The sequence below is a fragment of the Rhinopithecus bieti genome, unplaced genomic scaffold, assembly GCF_001698545.2.
Source record: "Rhinopithecus bieti isolate Rb0 unplaced genomic scaffold, ASM169854v2 scaffold_1618, whole genome shotgun sequence".
NCBI classification, from domain to species: domain Eukaryota; kingdom Metazoa; phylum Chordata; class Mammalia; order Primates; family Cercopithecidae; genus Rhinopithecus; species Rhinopithecus bieti.
This window is the reverse complement of record NW_016803937.1, coordinates 4,612,161-4,625,440: the sequence shown is the minus strand read 5'-3', so window position 1 is coordinate 4,625,440 and position 13,280 is coordinate 4,612,161. Positions and strand designations below refer to the sequence as shown.

The 13,280-nt window shown below is 51.4% G+C and overlaps 1 protein-coding gene across 2 annotated transcripts in view; it reads left to right on the top strand.

Annotated features, from left to right (window-relative positions):
• The first annotated feature begins 1,512 nt into the window (after positions 1–1,512).
• The window catches only part of CRISPLD2 (cysteine rich secretory protein LCCL domain containing 2), a 96,291-nt gene continuing 84,523 nt past the window's right edge, over positions 1,513–13,280 (top strand). The window contains exon 1 of one of the 2 annotated variants that reach the window (XM_017860680.1): positions 1,513–1,712. The gene's annotated coding sequence lies outside the window, so the exon portion shown is untranslated. Of the gene's footprint in view, positions 1,713–10,290; positions 10,509–13,280 lie in introns of those variants that run through there. The other variant, XM_017860690.1, reaches the window with a different exon arrangement.

Sequence of the window (13,280 nt, the reverse complement as noted above, 5' to 3'; positions counted from 1 at the left end):
AAAAAAAAAAGATAACAGAAAACATCTGCATTATTATTACCCTTTTGAGAGGGAGTTTCGTTCTTATCTCCCAGGCTAGAGTGCAGTGGTACAATCTCAGTTCACTGCAACTTCTGCCTCTCAGGTTCAAGCAGTTCTCCTGCCTCAGCCTCCCAAGTAGCTGGGATTACAGGCGTGCACCTCCATGCCTGGCTAATTTTTGTGTTTTTAGTAGAGACAGTTTCACCATGTTGGCCAGGCTGGTTTCGAACCCCTGACCTCAGGTGATCTGCCCGCCTCAAACTCGCAAAGCGTTGGGATTGCAGGCGTGAGCCACCGCGCCTGGCCAATCTACATTATTCTGTATCTGCATTTGAGCCGCGCCAAAATCTTAGGCAGGGTTTCCCCGTTTGAGTCCACATCACGCAGGCAGCCTTCCCTAGTCCTTGTTCCACCCATTCCCCATCCTTGTTTCTCCCACGTGCCCTGGCTCCTGGGGGCCCCAGACTCTGAGATCCCAGAGGTGTCTTGTTTGTGCCAGCTGCACAGCACAGGGCCCGGCACAGAGCGACCCGATGGGTATTTGGGGAATGAGTTAACACTGAAGGAGCTAATTCCTGTGTCTTGGTGCGGAGATGAGCAATGCGGACAGGCCTCCTCCTGCCCTTGGGCCCCAGTAGCTCACCTCACAGTGCCTGCATACCCGTCCACATTCGGTGACTGAGGGGGGAGCACGGGGGAGTCCCTTAGCTCTTAAAGAACGTGGATTTACCTGTTTCAAAGGTGATTTCGTCTGGCTCGAAATTGATTTACCTTTATACCTGCACAGGTTAAGAATGCTAAATGCCTTAGGGCAAAAGAGGTATGAACATGCTGCACTGCTCCTAGCTCCGGCACTTCGGGCACGCTCTTCTCCAAGCCTCAGCTACTGGATCTGTGAAATGGGATGATTTCCACCTCCCTGGATTCCTGGGAACGCGTCCTGGGGTCATTGAAGGTAAAGTGCGGAGCCTGGACCCCTGCGCTAGCGCCACCATCCGGTAACAAGTCTCCCTTTCTTCGTCTGCAAATTGGGAAGAGTGTGCCTAAGTTTTCTAAGCAGGTGTAGAGGGTGGGAGTAAACTCAGTAACTGTGTACTCTGCACCGCGCCACAGTTCACAGCGCCCAGCCCTTGCGGATTTCATTTGCTAAAATCCTAAGAGGTCGCCTCATTATTCCTATTTTCCAGTTGAGCTGCAGAGAGTTGGGGTTGGTAAATTTGCAAGCCCCTTGTGGAAAGCGCTTGGCACCGCGCCAGGCGCATAGTAAGCGCTCAATGAAAACTATACTTGTGCGGCCAGTGGCGAGGAAGCTGAGCGTCTCCTTGTCCCTAGCTGGCCCTGGAGGCCAGCGGCCCCGCCTTCTTCGCCCACCCGGCGCCCGCGCCTCAGCCCCCCCCCCGCCTCCTTCAGCCAGCTGAGCCTGCGGGGCGGGGCCGGGGGCGGGGCCGGTGCTGATCGGTCCTACCAGCGCCGCCAGCCACCTGGGGGCGTGGCCTCCGTGCTCCTGGCAGCCTACAAGAGGCGGTGCGCTGAGCCCCGGCACCCACTCGCATCCCGGGGCGTCTCCAGCCGCCCCCTTTGAGCTGTCTGCTTGCTGTGCCCGCTGTGCCTGCTGTGCCTGCGCTGTCGCCGCTGCTACCGCTGCTCGACGCGGGAGACGCCAGCGAGCTGGTGATTGGAACCCTGCGGAGGTAAGTGTGACTTCCATGCCTCTCCCTTTTGCAAACGGTTACCCTCCCCAGAAGCTGGAATAACTAGAATAGATGCCACCTCGCAGGGCTGACTGTGTGAGGGCACCACACTGAGTGCTCTGCTTGCATCGCCGAACATAGCTTTGCGACAGGCCCTTTTGCAGATGGAGAAACTGAGGCTCAGCGAAGACAACTCATTTGCCCAGGACCTCGCAGCCAGGACTCCAAAGAGCCGGGCTTCAACGCGATCTGAGTGCAGAATGCTGCTACTTGGGGGCTGTTTACTCTCTTGCCTTCCTTGTGGAGCGCTAGCATTTGTTGCATTCCTGTGTTCGTAGTGGGTATCAATAACTGGGAAGCTGATGGCATGGATGTGGCAGGCATTAGAATGTGTCCTACTCATGTCTGGAGGAACAGGGTGATCTAGTGGCATATGCATTCAGCTGCCGTTTGCTGCCACGCCCCTCTATGATTTCATTTGCAAGGTAGACTTCTTCCCATATTTCAGATGAAGATGCTGAGGGTCAGAGAGGTGAAGTAAGTTGTCCAGGCAGAGCCAGGGCTGGAACCCAGCTCTGTCTGTCTCCAGAGCTTCAAATGGATGTGTAGAGACTTGGGGCCATGTCAGGGTTCTGCAGTTTGGGGGAACACGTTTCTGGGTTTCTTTAGCCAGAGCAGGCACCTGCATAACTCCTGCGTGGGGAGAGTTACCGTGGAAGCTGAGGGCTCACTCTGGAGTGTGGGGGACATCAGTCGTCCCATGTGGACAGAGCCAGGGTTAGTCTCTCATGTGCTGCAGACCCAGAGCCTCCCTTGCTAAGGCTGAGCTGGTGGACAAGCCAGGGAGGACTTCGCTGATGCCTGCTCCTCAACTGGAATTGGGCGTCTCTCAGCCAAAATGTGAGTTGCTGCCCTGGCTGAGAGAAGCAGCCGGGAACCCGTGCAAATGCCTGGCTTGCCTTGCAGCTGAGAGTGGGGTTGTGAGTTTCCCCTTTGGGCCTTTGGACCCCTTGTCCCGGTAGAATGGGGTGTGCCTGCTTTCCCCATCCAGGGTCTGGAGTCTGAAAGTGAAGACAGCCTGCAGAACAGGACCGGGGTGTGGCCCTTTCCAGTAGACTGAGGCCATGAGCTGTGACTGTTGGCTGTCCCAGGACTCCTTGGGTTATATGCACCTGATTTTCTGCTTCTGCCCGGATCTGGCTGTTTCCACTCAGGAAAAGGAGCGGGTGTGGGACTGTGTTGCCCGTGTGGCAGGCACGCAGTCTGTACCACGCACTTTACTTGTATTAGCATCGCTGCAACACTCCTGGGCAGTAGATCTCTCGATGCCCACTTCACAGCTGAGGAAACTGAGGCTCAGCAAGGTGAAGTGCTTGCCTAAGATCCCGCAGCTAGTATGGAAAGCTATCACCCCCAGGTGGGTCCTATCTGCACTCTTGACCCTGCTTTCTTTAAGACACTTCTCTGCCCACTGCCAACTCCACCTGTGAACCTGACCTTCACACAGGTGATGTTTTGTCTTAGAGGGACTCCAGGTAAAACCACTGGACAATGTACCCAGGGAGGAGAAACCAAGAGGGTGATTTTGATTTTTACAGTCTCTCAAGATGTAAGAGTAGGAATAGTAATAATGCCATTTGTAATAATACAAGCAGCTGACATTTACATGATGCTTAGTACAGACCAGACATGCCCAGGGTTTCCGTGGAGGAGCTCACTGCCTGCTCTATGAGCTGGGCACTTTTTACAAGGAGTAAGTCGAGGCTCGGAATTATTAAGGTGTGTGCCCAACATGACACAGCCAGGGCGGGGTAGAGCTGCTGTCCAGGCTGGGCCCTGTGCCAGATTCTGGGGGAAGGTGCCCATCTAATGACCAGCCACATGACTGTCACGGCAGAGCTTGCTACTAGTTGGGGCTTTTCGTGCCATGTGGCAGTTTTTCTTAACGTTGGCAGGGATCTGGGTCCCTGGTCCTGGCTGGGGTGAGGCTGGAAGGGGATCAACTGCCCCTGGGCTTGGACTCAACACTGCTGACAAGTACTGAGAGCCCTGTCCCAGGACCCAGATCAGTGCTGGCTCTCAGAGTCCTGTCTCCAGCCTGGAGAGGAGAGTTGGCTGGACTTGGAAGGCCTGAGCTAGGGAAGAAGACTGTGAGTCCCTTAAAACCTCTGTACTTCATCCCTCAAAAGACCCCAAGTTAAGTGTGTGGCCCTTTGTAGGTTGCATTTCCAAGTTTTTGGAGGCAGGACCCTCTGACGTCTTTGGAGGTCAGAAAGTTTTTGGAGGCAGGGCACTGACCTCTTTGGCCTGTGGGAACTGGAACTTTTCTTTCCTCTGTCACCAGCATCATTTGCTGTGTGTGGGAGGTGCCTGCATGTCTGCCTGCGCCTGACTCTGGAGGCTTTTTCTTTCTTTCTTTTCTTTTTTCTTTTTTTTGCAAACGCGCTGGTTTTTGATCAGTCCCAGATGTGCAAACCCAGGATCTCTCAAAGGGGCCCATGGCTTGTCAAGAAAGGAAAATTCAATCTGGGCATAATTTATTTCACTTCGTCTTCAGTTCATTGAGTGGAACAGATGCTCAGACCTTCCTGGGACGGGGACCCAGAGAACCTTGTAAAGTCTTAAATAGAGCAGGCTGAGTTCTGGGACAGGCAAGGGACAGTCCGATCTGGGTGGTGGTTAATAGGATGGGCCATATTCTGTTTTCTTTTCCTGAAAAAATGTTTTGTGGTAAAAATACACATAAACATAAAATTTACCATTTAACCCATTTTGAAGTGTACAATTCAGTGGCATTTAGTACCTTTGCAGTATTGTGCAGCCACCATCACTAATTCCAGGACGCTTCCTCATCCCATAAGGAAACCCCCTACCCATCCGGCATAATTCGCCATGCTCCTCCCCTCAGCCACTAATCTCCTTTCTGTCTGTATGAACTTGCTTATTCTGGACATTCCATGTAAATGGGATCACACAATGTGTGGCTTTTTGTGTCTGGCTCCTCTCACTCAGCATCATGTTTTCAAGGTTCATCCATGTTGTTATGTGTCTGGACCTTCATTCCTTTTTATGGCTGAGTAATATTCCATTGTATTAATAGACCACGTTTTGTTTATCCACTCTTCCACTGAAGGAAATCTGGGCTGTATCCACCTTTGGCTTTTACGAAGGCTTCTGCTGTGAACATTTGCATACAAGGTTTTGTGTGGGCGTATGTTTTCATATCTCTTGAGTGTTTACCTTGGAAGAATTGCTGGGTCCTGTGGTAACTTTATGTTTAACTTATTGAGGAGACGGTGGCCTCTTTTTTGACTCTCTTCTTGAAGTATCAACTCAGGCCATGTCTTTCCAGAATGTGTTGCTGGCCTTCTCCATGGGTGCAGGGAAGCCCTGGCAGTTGGCATTGGTGGGCAGTGTTGGCATGCCACCTGGGTCACAGCAGCAGCCGGCAGGGCATCCTGAGACATCACCCTGCCTTCTACCCCAGGCTGTGCAATGACGGATACTCTTGGACAAAGACCCCTCTTGCAAGGCTGCGAGGACATCATGGTCCAGCCGAGGGAGATTTGTCTTTGATTGTCTTGAGTGGTGCGTCAGCTTAGACAAAAACCACAGAGTCAGAGGGGAAAAAAAAAAAAAAAAAAAACCGTCCTGATGAGGATTGTGCAATTTCCGGACCATCATTTTTAAAAAAATTATAAATTATGAAATCCCACATTTTCAATCCCAATTTCTGGAACGTGTTTTATTTTGAGCACAGAATGACAACATCCCAGGAAAAAAAGTCATGCTCCCATTTTGCTTGTAATCAAGGGAGCTGGAACTGACCCTACCCCCAATTTTTTTGAATAGGGAAAAGACTCAGCTGGACCCCTGTAAGGATTGGGAGCTGGCATCTTCTGAGTCTGACTTGAGAAGAGTCTGATAACTCCTAGAGGAAACAGGCAGGGTTTTGCGAGCCGGGGAAGATGATAGTGGGTGGGTGGGGAGTTGGCGAGGGTGTGCCAGGCAGAGGCACCGTGTGTGTGCAAAGGCCTGGAGGTGGAGAAGGGCCTGGGACTTTTGGAGAATGGCAGAATGTTTGGTGTGCCTGCAGTCTACGAGTCAGGCTCAGGGTGGCAAAGGTCTGCCCTGCAGGTGTTGTGATGAGCTGTACCGCTTAGTGGGCACCATCAAGATGAACAGAAAGTAACACGGTGGCATTGCACTTGAGAACAGCTCACTCTAGAATGAACTGTGTCCCCCAAAGTGTGCAGAGCCCATACCTAGTGGTCCCCAAGGAGGAGAACTGAGAGGTACTTTAGAGAAGTGCTTCTCAGAGTGGGGGCCTGCAACCAGGCGCCATGGCTCACGCCTGTAACCTTAACACTTTGGGAGTTTAAGGCGGGTGGATTGCCTGAGCCCAGGAGTTCGAGTCCAGCTTGTACAACATAGTGAGATGCTGTCTCTACAAAAAAATTTAAAAATTAGCTGGTGTCTTCTCAATGTGTCTTGTCCTCTCCATGTTTCTAAAATAAAGGAAGAAAGGCCGAGCGCAGTGGTACACACCTGTAATCCCAGCACTTTGGGAGGCCAAGGGGGGCAGATCACTTGAGGTCGGGAGTTCGAGACCAGCCTGGCCAACATGGCAAAACCTTGTTTCTACTGGAAATACAAAAATTAGCTAGGCCTGGTGGTGCACACCTGTAATCCAGCTACTTGGGAGACTGAGGGAGGAGAACCGCTTGAGCCTGGGAGGCAGAGGTTGCAGTGAGCTGAGATCATGACACTGTACTCCAGCCTGGGTGACAGAGCAAGACTCTATCTCAAATAAATAAATAAACAAATAAATATAAATAAATACATAAAATAAAAGAAGAAAAAAAAATGAGCCAGGCGTGGTAGTGCACACCTGTAATTCCAGCTTCTTGGGAGGTCGGAGACTTGAGACCAGGAGGTTGAGGCTACAGGTGAGCAGTGTTCACGCCGCTGCACTGCAGCCTGAACAACAGAGTGAGATCCTGTTTCAAAAAAAAAGTCGGTTCCTGGCCTGGCAGCACATGGGGACTCACAGAAATGCAGGTTCTCAGGCTCCCCCGCAGACCTGGATCAGAAACTCTGGGGTGGGGCTGGCAGTCTGCTGTAACAAAGCCTCCAGCCCTTTCTGATGCAGCCTCAATTGTGGGAACTGCTGCCCTAGAAAGCTAAAGAAGGCTTGCCCTGGGGCCCTGGCACAAATGTGGGGCATGGAGAGCTGGTTACTGGGGTCAACGCTGAGCTATGTGGACGGTTCTGATCATAGGGCCTGATGTGACCAGAAAGAAGTCACGAGTGACCTGAGAGCTGAAAGACCACCTCCCTCCAGAATCGGGGAGACCCCTTGAGAACAAGCTGTTGGCATATTTGGAAGGCTTTCTTCCAGAACACTCAGCCCTTTGGCACTCTGTGCTGAGGCTGTGACTCCCCGATGCTCCGGGGCCTGAGCCAGTGTCCTGAGGATGCCGGCACCTTCCTCAGAGCACGTTTCATGCCCGTGTGTGCCCGGGAAGAGCCAGCTACGCACATGTATTTATAACCCCTGAAGGGGTGAACTGTTTCCTCAAGGGCATTGAAGACACCTCTATGATGTGTGTTCATCTTCCCTGCCGTCCCTCTCCTGCCCCAGGCCTGCTCCCCCACCCAGCCAGTCCGTTCTCCCCGGGAGGGAAGACCCTGTTTATTCCCTGGGACCTGCGAGGCTGGGGCTGCCCTGGGACTGAGAAGGTATTTTCAGCTGGGTCTTGGCACTGCAGGACAAAGTACTCTGTCAGACTTGAGACGAACTGGGCCCTGTCTGGGAGAGTCGTGTGCGGGTCCAAGGGGGAGGCCCTACCGCCAGCTGGACTTTATCTGGGACCTGACACATCGCAGTTCACTTTGAAGGCTGCTGAGCCAGGGCCCCAGGCCTGTTTCAGCTCTGAGACTCCTGAGGGAAAGGCCCCGGGATTTTCTCTTGAATAATGGTGTGCTCTCCTTGGACCACTCCCGCCCTCTTAATCCAGTCTTCAAACAGAGGTCAGAGCAACAGCAAATTTTTTTTTTTTTTTTTTTTTTTTTAATTTCTTGTTGATGCTTAACATACCAGGGAAGAGAGCACAGCCATCCCTGTGCTGGCAGAGAGATTTTCACAAAGCGCCGTAGCCCCCGTCACAGCAGAGCCTGGCTGGCTCCCAGAAGCCCCTCAGGCCCCTCTCACGGTCCCGCACCCCCCAAGGGTAGTCATTTCCGGACTTCTAAGGGCACAGGCTGGGTTTGCCTGGCTTGGACTTGACCTAAATGAAGCCATGCATGTTGAATCACTGGAGTCTGGCCCCTTTTGTTTGTTGAGCACCGTGTCTGCGGGGTTTGTCTGTGATGTTGTGTGTTGCAAGGCTTTCGAGACACAAATCAGACCCTGTCACCGCCTGACTTCCTTCCTTCGAGGGCCTTCTTTGCATTTAGAGCAAAACGAAGAGTCTTCGCTGTGGCCTTCAAGGCCCCTCACCGTGACCTGGCCCTGGCCGCCTCCTGACCCCATTCCTCCCCAGCCTCACGGGCTTTTCGCCTGTCCTCAATCACGCCTCGACTGTGACCCCCTCTGAGCCTTTGTCCTTGCATTTCCTACTGCCTGCAGCACCCTTTCTTTTTTCTTTATTTCTTTCTTTTTTATTTTTCTTTTTTCTGAGACGGAGTCTCTCTCTGTTGCCCAGGCTGGAGTGCAGTGGTGTGATCTCGGCTCGTTGCAACCTTCACCTCCCGGGTTCAAGCGATTCTCCTGCCTCAGCCTCCCAAGTAGCTGGGACTACAGGCATGTGCCACCACGCCCAGCTAATTTTTGTATTTTTAGTAGAGACAGGGTTTCACCATGTTGGCCAGGCTGGTCTCAAACTCCTGACCTCAGGTGATCTGCCCGTTTCGGCCTCCCACAGTGCTGGGATTACAGGCGTGCACCACCGCACGGGGCCTACAGTGCCCCTTCTTTAAGAGCTCAGCAGGACCTTGCCGTCTACCCCAGCCAGAGTGGTTCTGCCCCCTCCTCTACCCATCTTCGCCAGCCGTTTCCCCGGGCTGTCCTGCTCACACCTTCTGTATTTACCTCTCTGCTGCCACGTTTACTCTCTGTCTCCTCCCAGTCCCGAGGGCAGATTCTGTCTTACTCACTTGCAGATCCCAAGGACTCCTGGGATTTTCACCTACAGAGCACTGTGGAGGTTCCGCAGCCGGCTCTCCACTCACCTTTGCGGATGCCACCTGTCAGTGAATCATGCTTCTCAGGCAGGGAGACTGGCCCAGGCTGCCAGGCTCGGAGCCCAGTGCAGAGATGATCTGGGGCCCTGAATTTACTCAGGAGGAGAAGGGAAAGAAACATCATTAAACACCATGAATTTCCTGGGATTCTGTCACTGGACCTTTATAAACATGATCCTGGGTAATCATGGTACCCTCTCTCCCCTAGCCATGGAAGAAACTCAGGGCCTCATGCATGAGTGAGGAATTGGAGGCTTGGGGAAGTTGAGGCATGCCCAGCTCCATGTGGTGGAGGCGGAATTCAAACCCAGAGCTGCCCATTCTTCTCTATGCCTTTCTGCATTGCCTTCTGGGAGTCCAAAATTCCTTTCCCTTCGGAGACGGAGGGCTCCTGCTGTTTATCTTTTAAAGCTTTGCTGGGAACATTGTTTCCAGAGAAACATCTACACATCTTCAAGAAGGGAGAAAGGTGCCCCAGGAGTTATGTCCTAGGGTTTTAAAGAATGTATTAATTTATTACCTGGTCCCTGGTCCCTTAAAAGTGGCTTTTCTTGTATATCACCTTGGCTTGCATCGAATGCACCTGCTTTTCAGTTCTTTCTGTTTTCTTTTTTTTTGCACATAGTAGAATAAATGAGAGTTTGTTGAATGACTATTTTGTTTTTGTCCAGAATTTTGTATATTCTTAGCATAGCATGTAAAAAATGAAAAGCATTGTATAGATTTTTTGCTCAATTAAGCATACAGACATATTGTCTCAGAAATCCCATAAGAATATATATTTTGTTAATTGGCTGGATGTGGTGGTGTGCGCCTGTAGTCCCAGCTACTCGGGAGGCTAAGGCAAGAGAATCGCTTAAGCCCAGGAGGTGGAGGTTGCAGTGAGCTGAGACCGTACCACTGCACTCCAGCCTGGGGACAGAACGAGACTCCGTCTCAAAAAAATCAAAAAACAAAAGGAGTATATCTTTTGTTGAGGGGAGAGGAGGAGAGGTGCCTTGTGGGGCTGGTGTCGCCTTTAAGCTGAGTGGACTGCTGGGTGTCCTGGGGAGGTGGGGAATTCAGTGTGGTGCAGCAGCAGCTAGGAGAGGAGCTGGAGCTGGGCTGTGGCCTCCCTTGGGTCGGGCCTTAATCCTGCCAAGAAGGGTTTAAGGAAAACTGCCAGGCTGCAGTGAGTGGGGGAGAGGGGCCCCCGTTCCCTGTGTGGTGCTTACCCAGGCGCTCCTAACGGGATGTTCTGCTCAGTCAAGGGCTCTGCCAAAGACACAGGCGGGGGGAGTAGAGTACCCCTCCTTCCAGCCACGGCTTCATTCCTGGAATTTCTGGGTGGTTTGTGGGTATGACTCTGATCTGCCCTTGGCCTCTTGCTTAGATCTGAGTTCTCCTTTGATACTTCTGAGGAAGAGTAGAGCCTAGAGAACACCCCGACCCCCAGGCTGCTGGGGTCAGCTGCCCTCGTGTGGACCATGGGCCTCAGCTGAGTGGTGCGGGGCCGCAGGTCAGAACTGCCCTGACGTGTAGGAGAGTCGCTGTGTGGACAAGGCAGGACTGGTAAGTGACTGGGGCATGGTGAATGATTCTACATTGTCCTCGGGCTTTCTGTATGGCCACAGGCAAGTTGCTTATCTTTTTTGAGCCTCAGTTTCCTGATCTGTAAAATAGGGCTATTATCACAGTGACCTCGTCAGTTCATGGACCACATGAAATGTGCAGGGCAGGAGTAGAGGACCCAGGCCATGCCTGCAGCAGCCCCTTCCTCACCCCACGATGGCATAGGTTTGGTGATGAACATTTGTTGGGGGCATAAAGCTGATTGAACAAGGCTCAGTGCCGGCCAATGGCGAACTGCAGCCAGCTTGGACTGGCTCATACCAGCTCGAGAGCTGATAGTTACATTTTCAGGGCCAGCTTAGTGGCTCACACCTGTAATCCCAACACTTTGGGAGGCCAAGGTGGGGGGATTGCTGGAGCTCCAGAGTTCGAGACTGGCCTGGGCAACATAGTGAAACCCCGTCTCTACTATAAATAAAAAATTTACTGTGCCTCGTGGTGCACACCTGTAGTCCCAGCAACTTGGGAGGCTGAGGTGGGAGGATCACTTGAGCCTGGGAGATTGAGGCTACAGTGAGCCATGATTGCACCACTGCACTCCAGCCTGCGTAGTAATGAGACCCTGCCTCCAAACAAATAAAAATCAATAAAAAATAAATTTTCACAAGGATTGCAAACCAGTTAAACACAACCATCATTAAACGTCACATTATAAAACTTACAGTTAAGTTATATTTAAAGGCCGGGCATAGTGGCTCATGCCTGTAATCCCAGCACTGTGGGAGGCTGAGGTGGGTGGATCACCTGAGGTCAGGAGTTCAAGACCAGCCTGACCAATATGGTGAAACCCCGTCTCTACTAAAAATACAAAAATTAGCCAGGTGTGGTGGCGTGCACTTATAGTCCCAACTACTCGGGAGGCTGAGGCAGGAGAATTGCCTGAACCCAGGTGGTGGGGATTGCAGTAAGCCGAGATCACGCTATTGCACTCCAGCCTCAGCCTGGGCTGCAGAGTGAGACTCTGTCTTAAAAAAGAAAAAAAAAAAAAAGAAAGAAAGTTTTATTTAAAATGAAAGTAATAAATAATTAAAACCTATCATTTTTGACTTTTTTCCTGCATTTTACTGTGGCCTCTGCTCTATGGGATCTGCGTGATGGAAAGGCTGCATGACTGTGTGCTTCTGGGGATCTCTTTTCAGAACCTCCATGCTCAGTGACTTCACACTGGTTGCTTGAAGTTGGCCACAGTGGGAGTATTTACACTGAGGGAATGGGCAAACACCGCAAGGCAGGGTGGTTTTTGCTTGGTTTTTGTTTTGGAAGCTGGTGTTGAATGATTTACCATCCCACCACTGTTCCAGCCCTTGAGAAGCTCGGGGTCCAGCGAGGGAGGCTGAGAGTCAGAGCAGCCACAATCCTGGGTGGGGAGCCCAGGGCCAGGGGTGCCCATGGGCCTGTCAAGTCAGCTGAGACCCAGCCATGGAAGAGGACAGAGCTCCATGATAGAAAATGACATCTGACAGGATAAACTCAGCATGAATCACCAAATACATTTGCATGGGTGACACCTGGCCAGGTGGTGACATGAATCCTCCAGACCTGGCGCATGACATATTGGACATCTGGGGGAAAATGGCCAAGGCTCAAGGCATATACTGAGCTAATATACATTTCAAATTCTGTAGAGGGTCCCCTGCCATCCCCCAAGCACTGGACATTTAACAGATTTTTTTTTTTCCTGTTTTTCTTTTGAGATAAGAGTTGCCCAGGCTGGAAAGCAGTAGCACGATCTACAGTCTCCATCTCCCAGGCTCAAGCAGTCCTCCCATCTCAGCCCCTCCCAGAGTAGCTGGTACTACAGGCATGTGGCACCATGCTTGGCTAATTTTTTTATTGTTATTATTTTTAGTAGAGACAGGGACTCACCATGTTGGCCAGGCTGGTCTCAAACTCCTGAGCTCAAGTGATCCTCCCATCTCAACCTCCCAAAGTGCTGGGATTATAGATGTGAGTCACCACACCTGGCCTAATAGGATTTTTATTTTTGTAATTTTTTAATTTTTTAATGTTTTATTTTTTGAGTCTTGCTGTGTCACCCAGACTGGAGTGCAGAGGCACGATCTCAGCTCACTGCAACCTCCACCTCCCAGATTCAAGCAATTCTCCTGCCTCAGTCTCCTGAGTAGCTGAAACTACAGGCACGCACCACCACACCCGGCTAAGTTTTGTACTTTTAGTAAAGATGGGGTTTCACCAGGTTAGCCAGGCTGGTCTCGAACTCCTGACCTCAGGTGATCCACCCACCTTGGCCTCCCAAAGTTCTGGGATTACAGGTGTGAGCCACCATGTCCAGCCAGATTTTTAAACATTTTGTTAAGGCAAACGTGGGCTTTGAAATAATAATGAAGAGAGAATTGTCTCTTCATAGCATTCCACATTATTAACTCCAGCCTACTAAAATCCCTTCAAATGATGCATTTTTGGAGGCTCTGGCACATCCTCATTATTATAACAGGCCTGTCACTCCCCTCCACCCACAGACGTGGACTCAAGAAGCTCAGTGCTGTGTCCAAGACCACACAGCCTTCAGCAAGGTCAAGGGCCAGTGAGGGGCAAGGTCAAGACATGAACCCAGGTCTCTCTTCCCCGAGAGCCCATGCTGCAGTCAATAAAGAAGCAGCCCAAATCAGACAGAGTCCTTATATGGCTTTTCTGATCTAGCTGGGAGGAGGAGGGGGCCACACAGTCATCTCGTAAATATTTATCGAACAC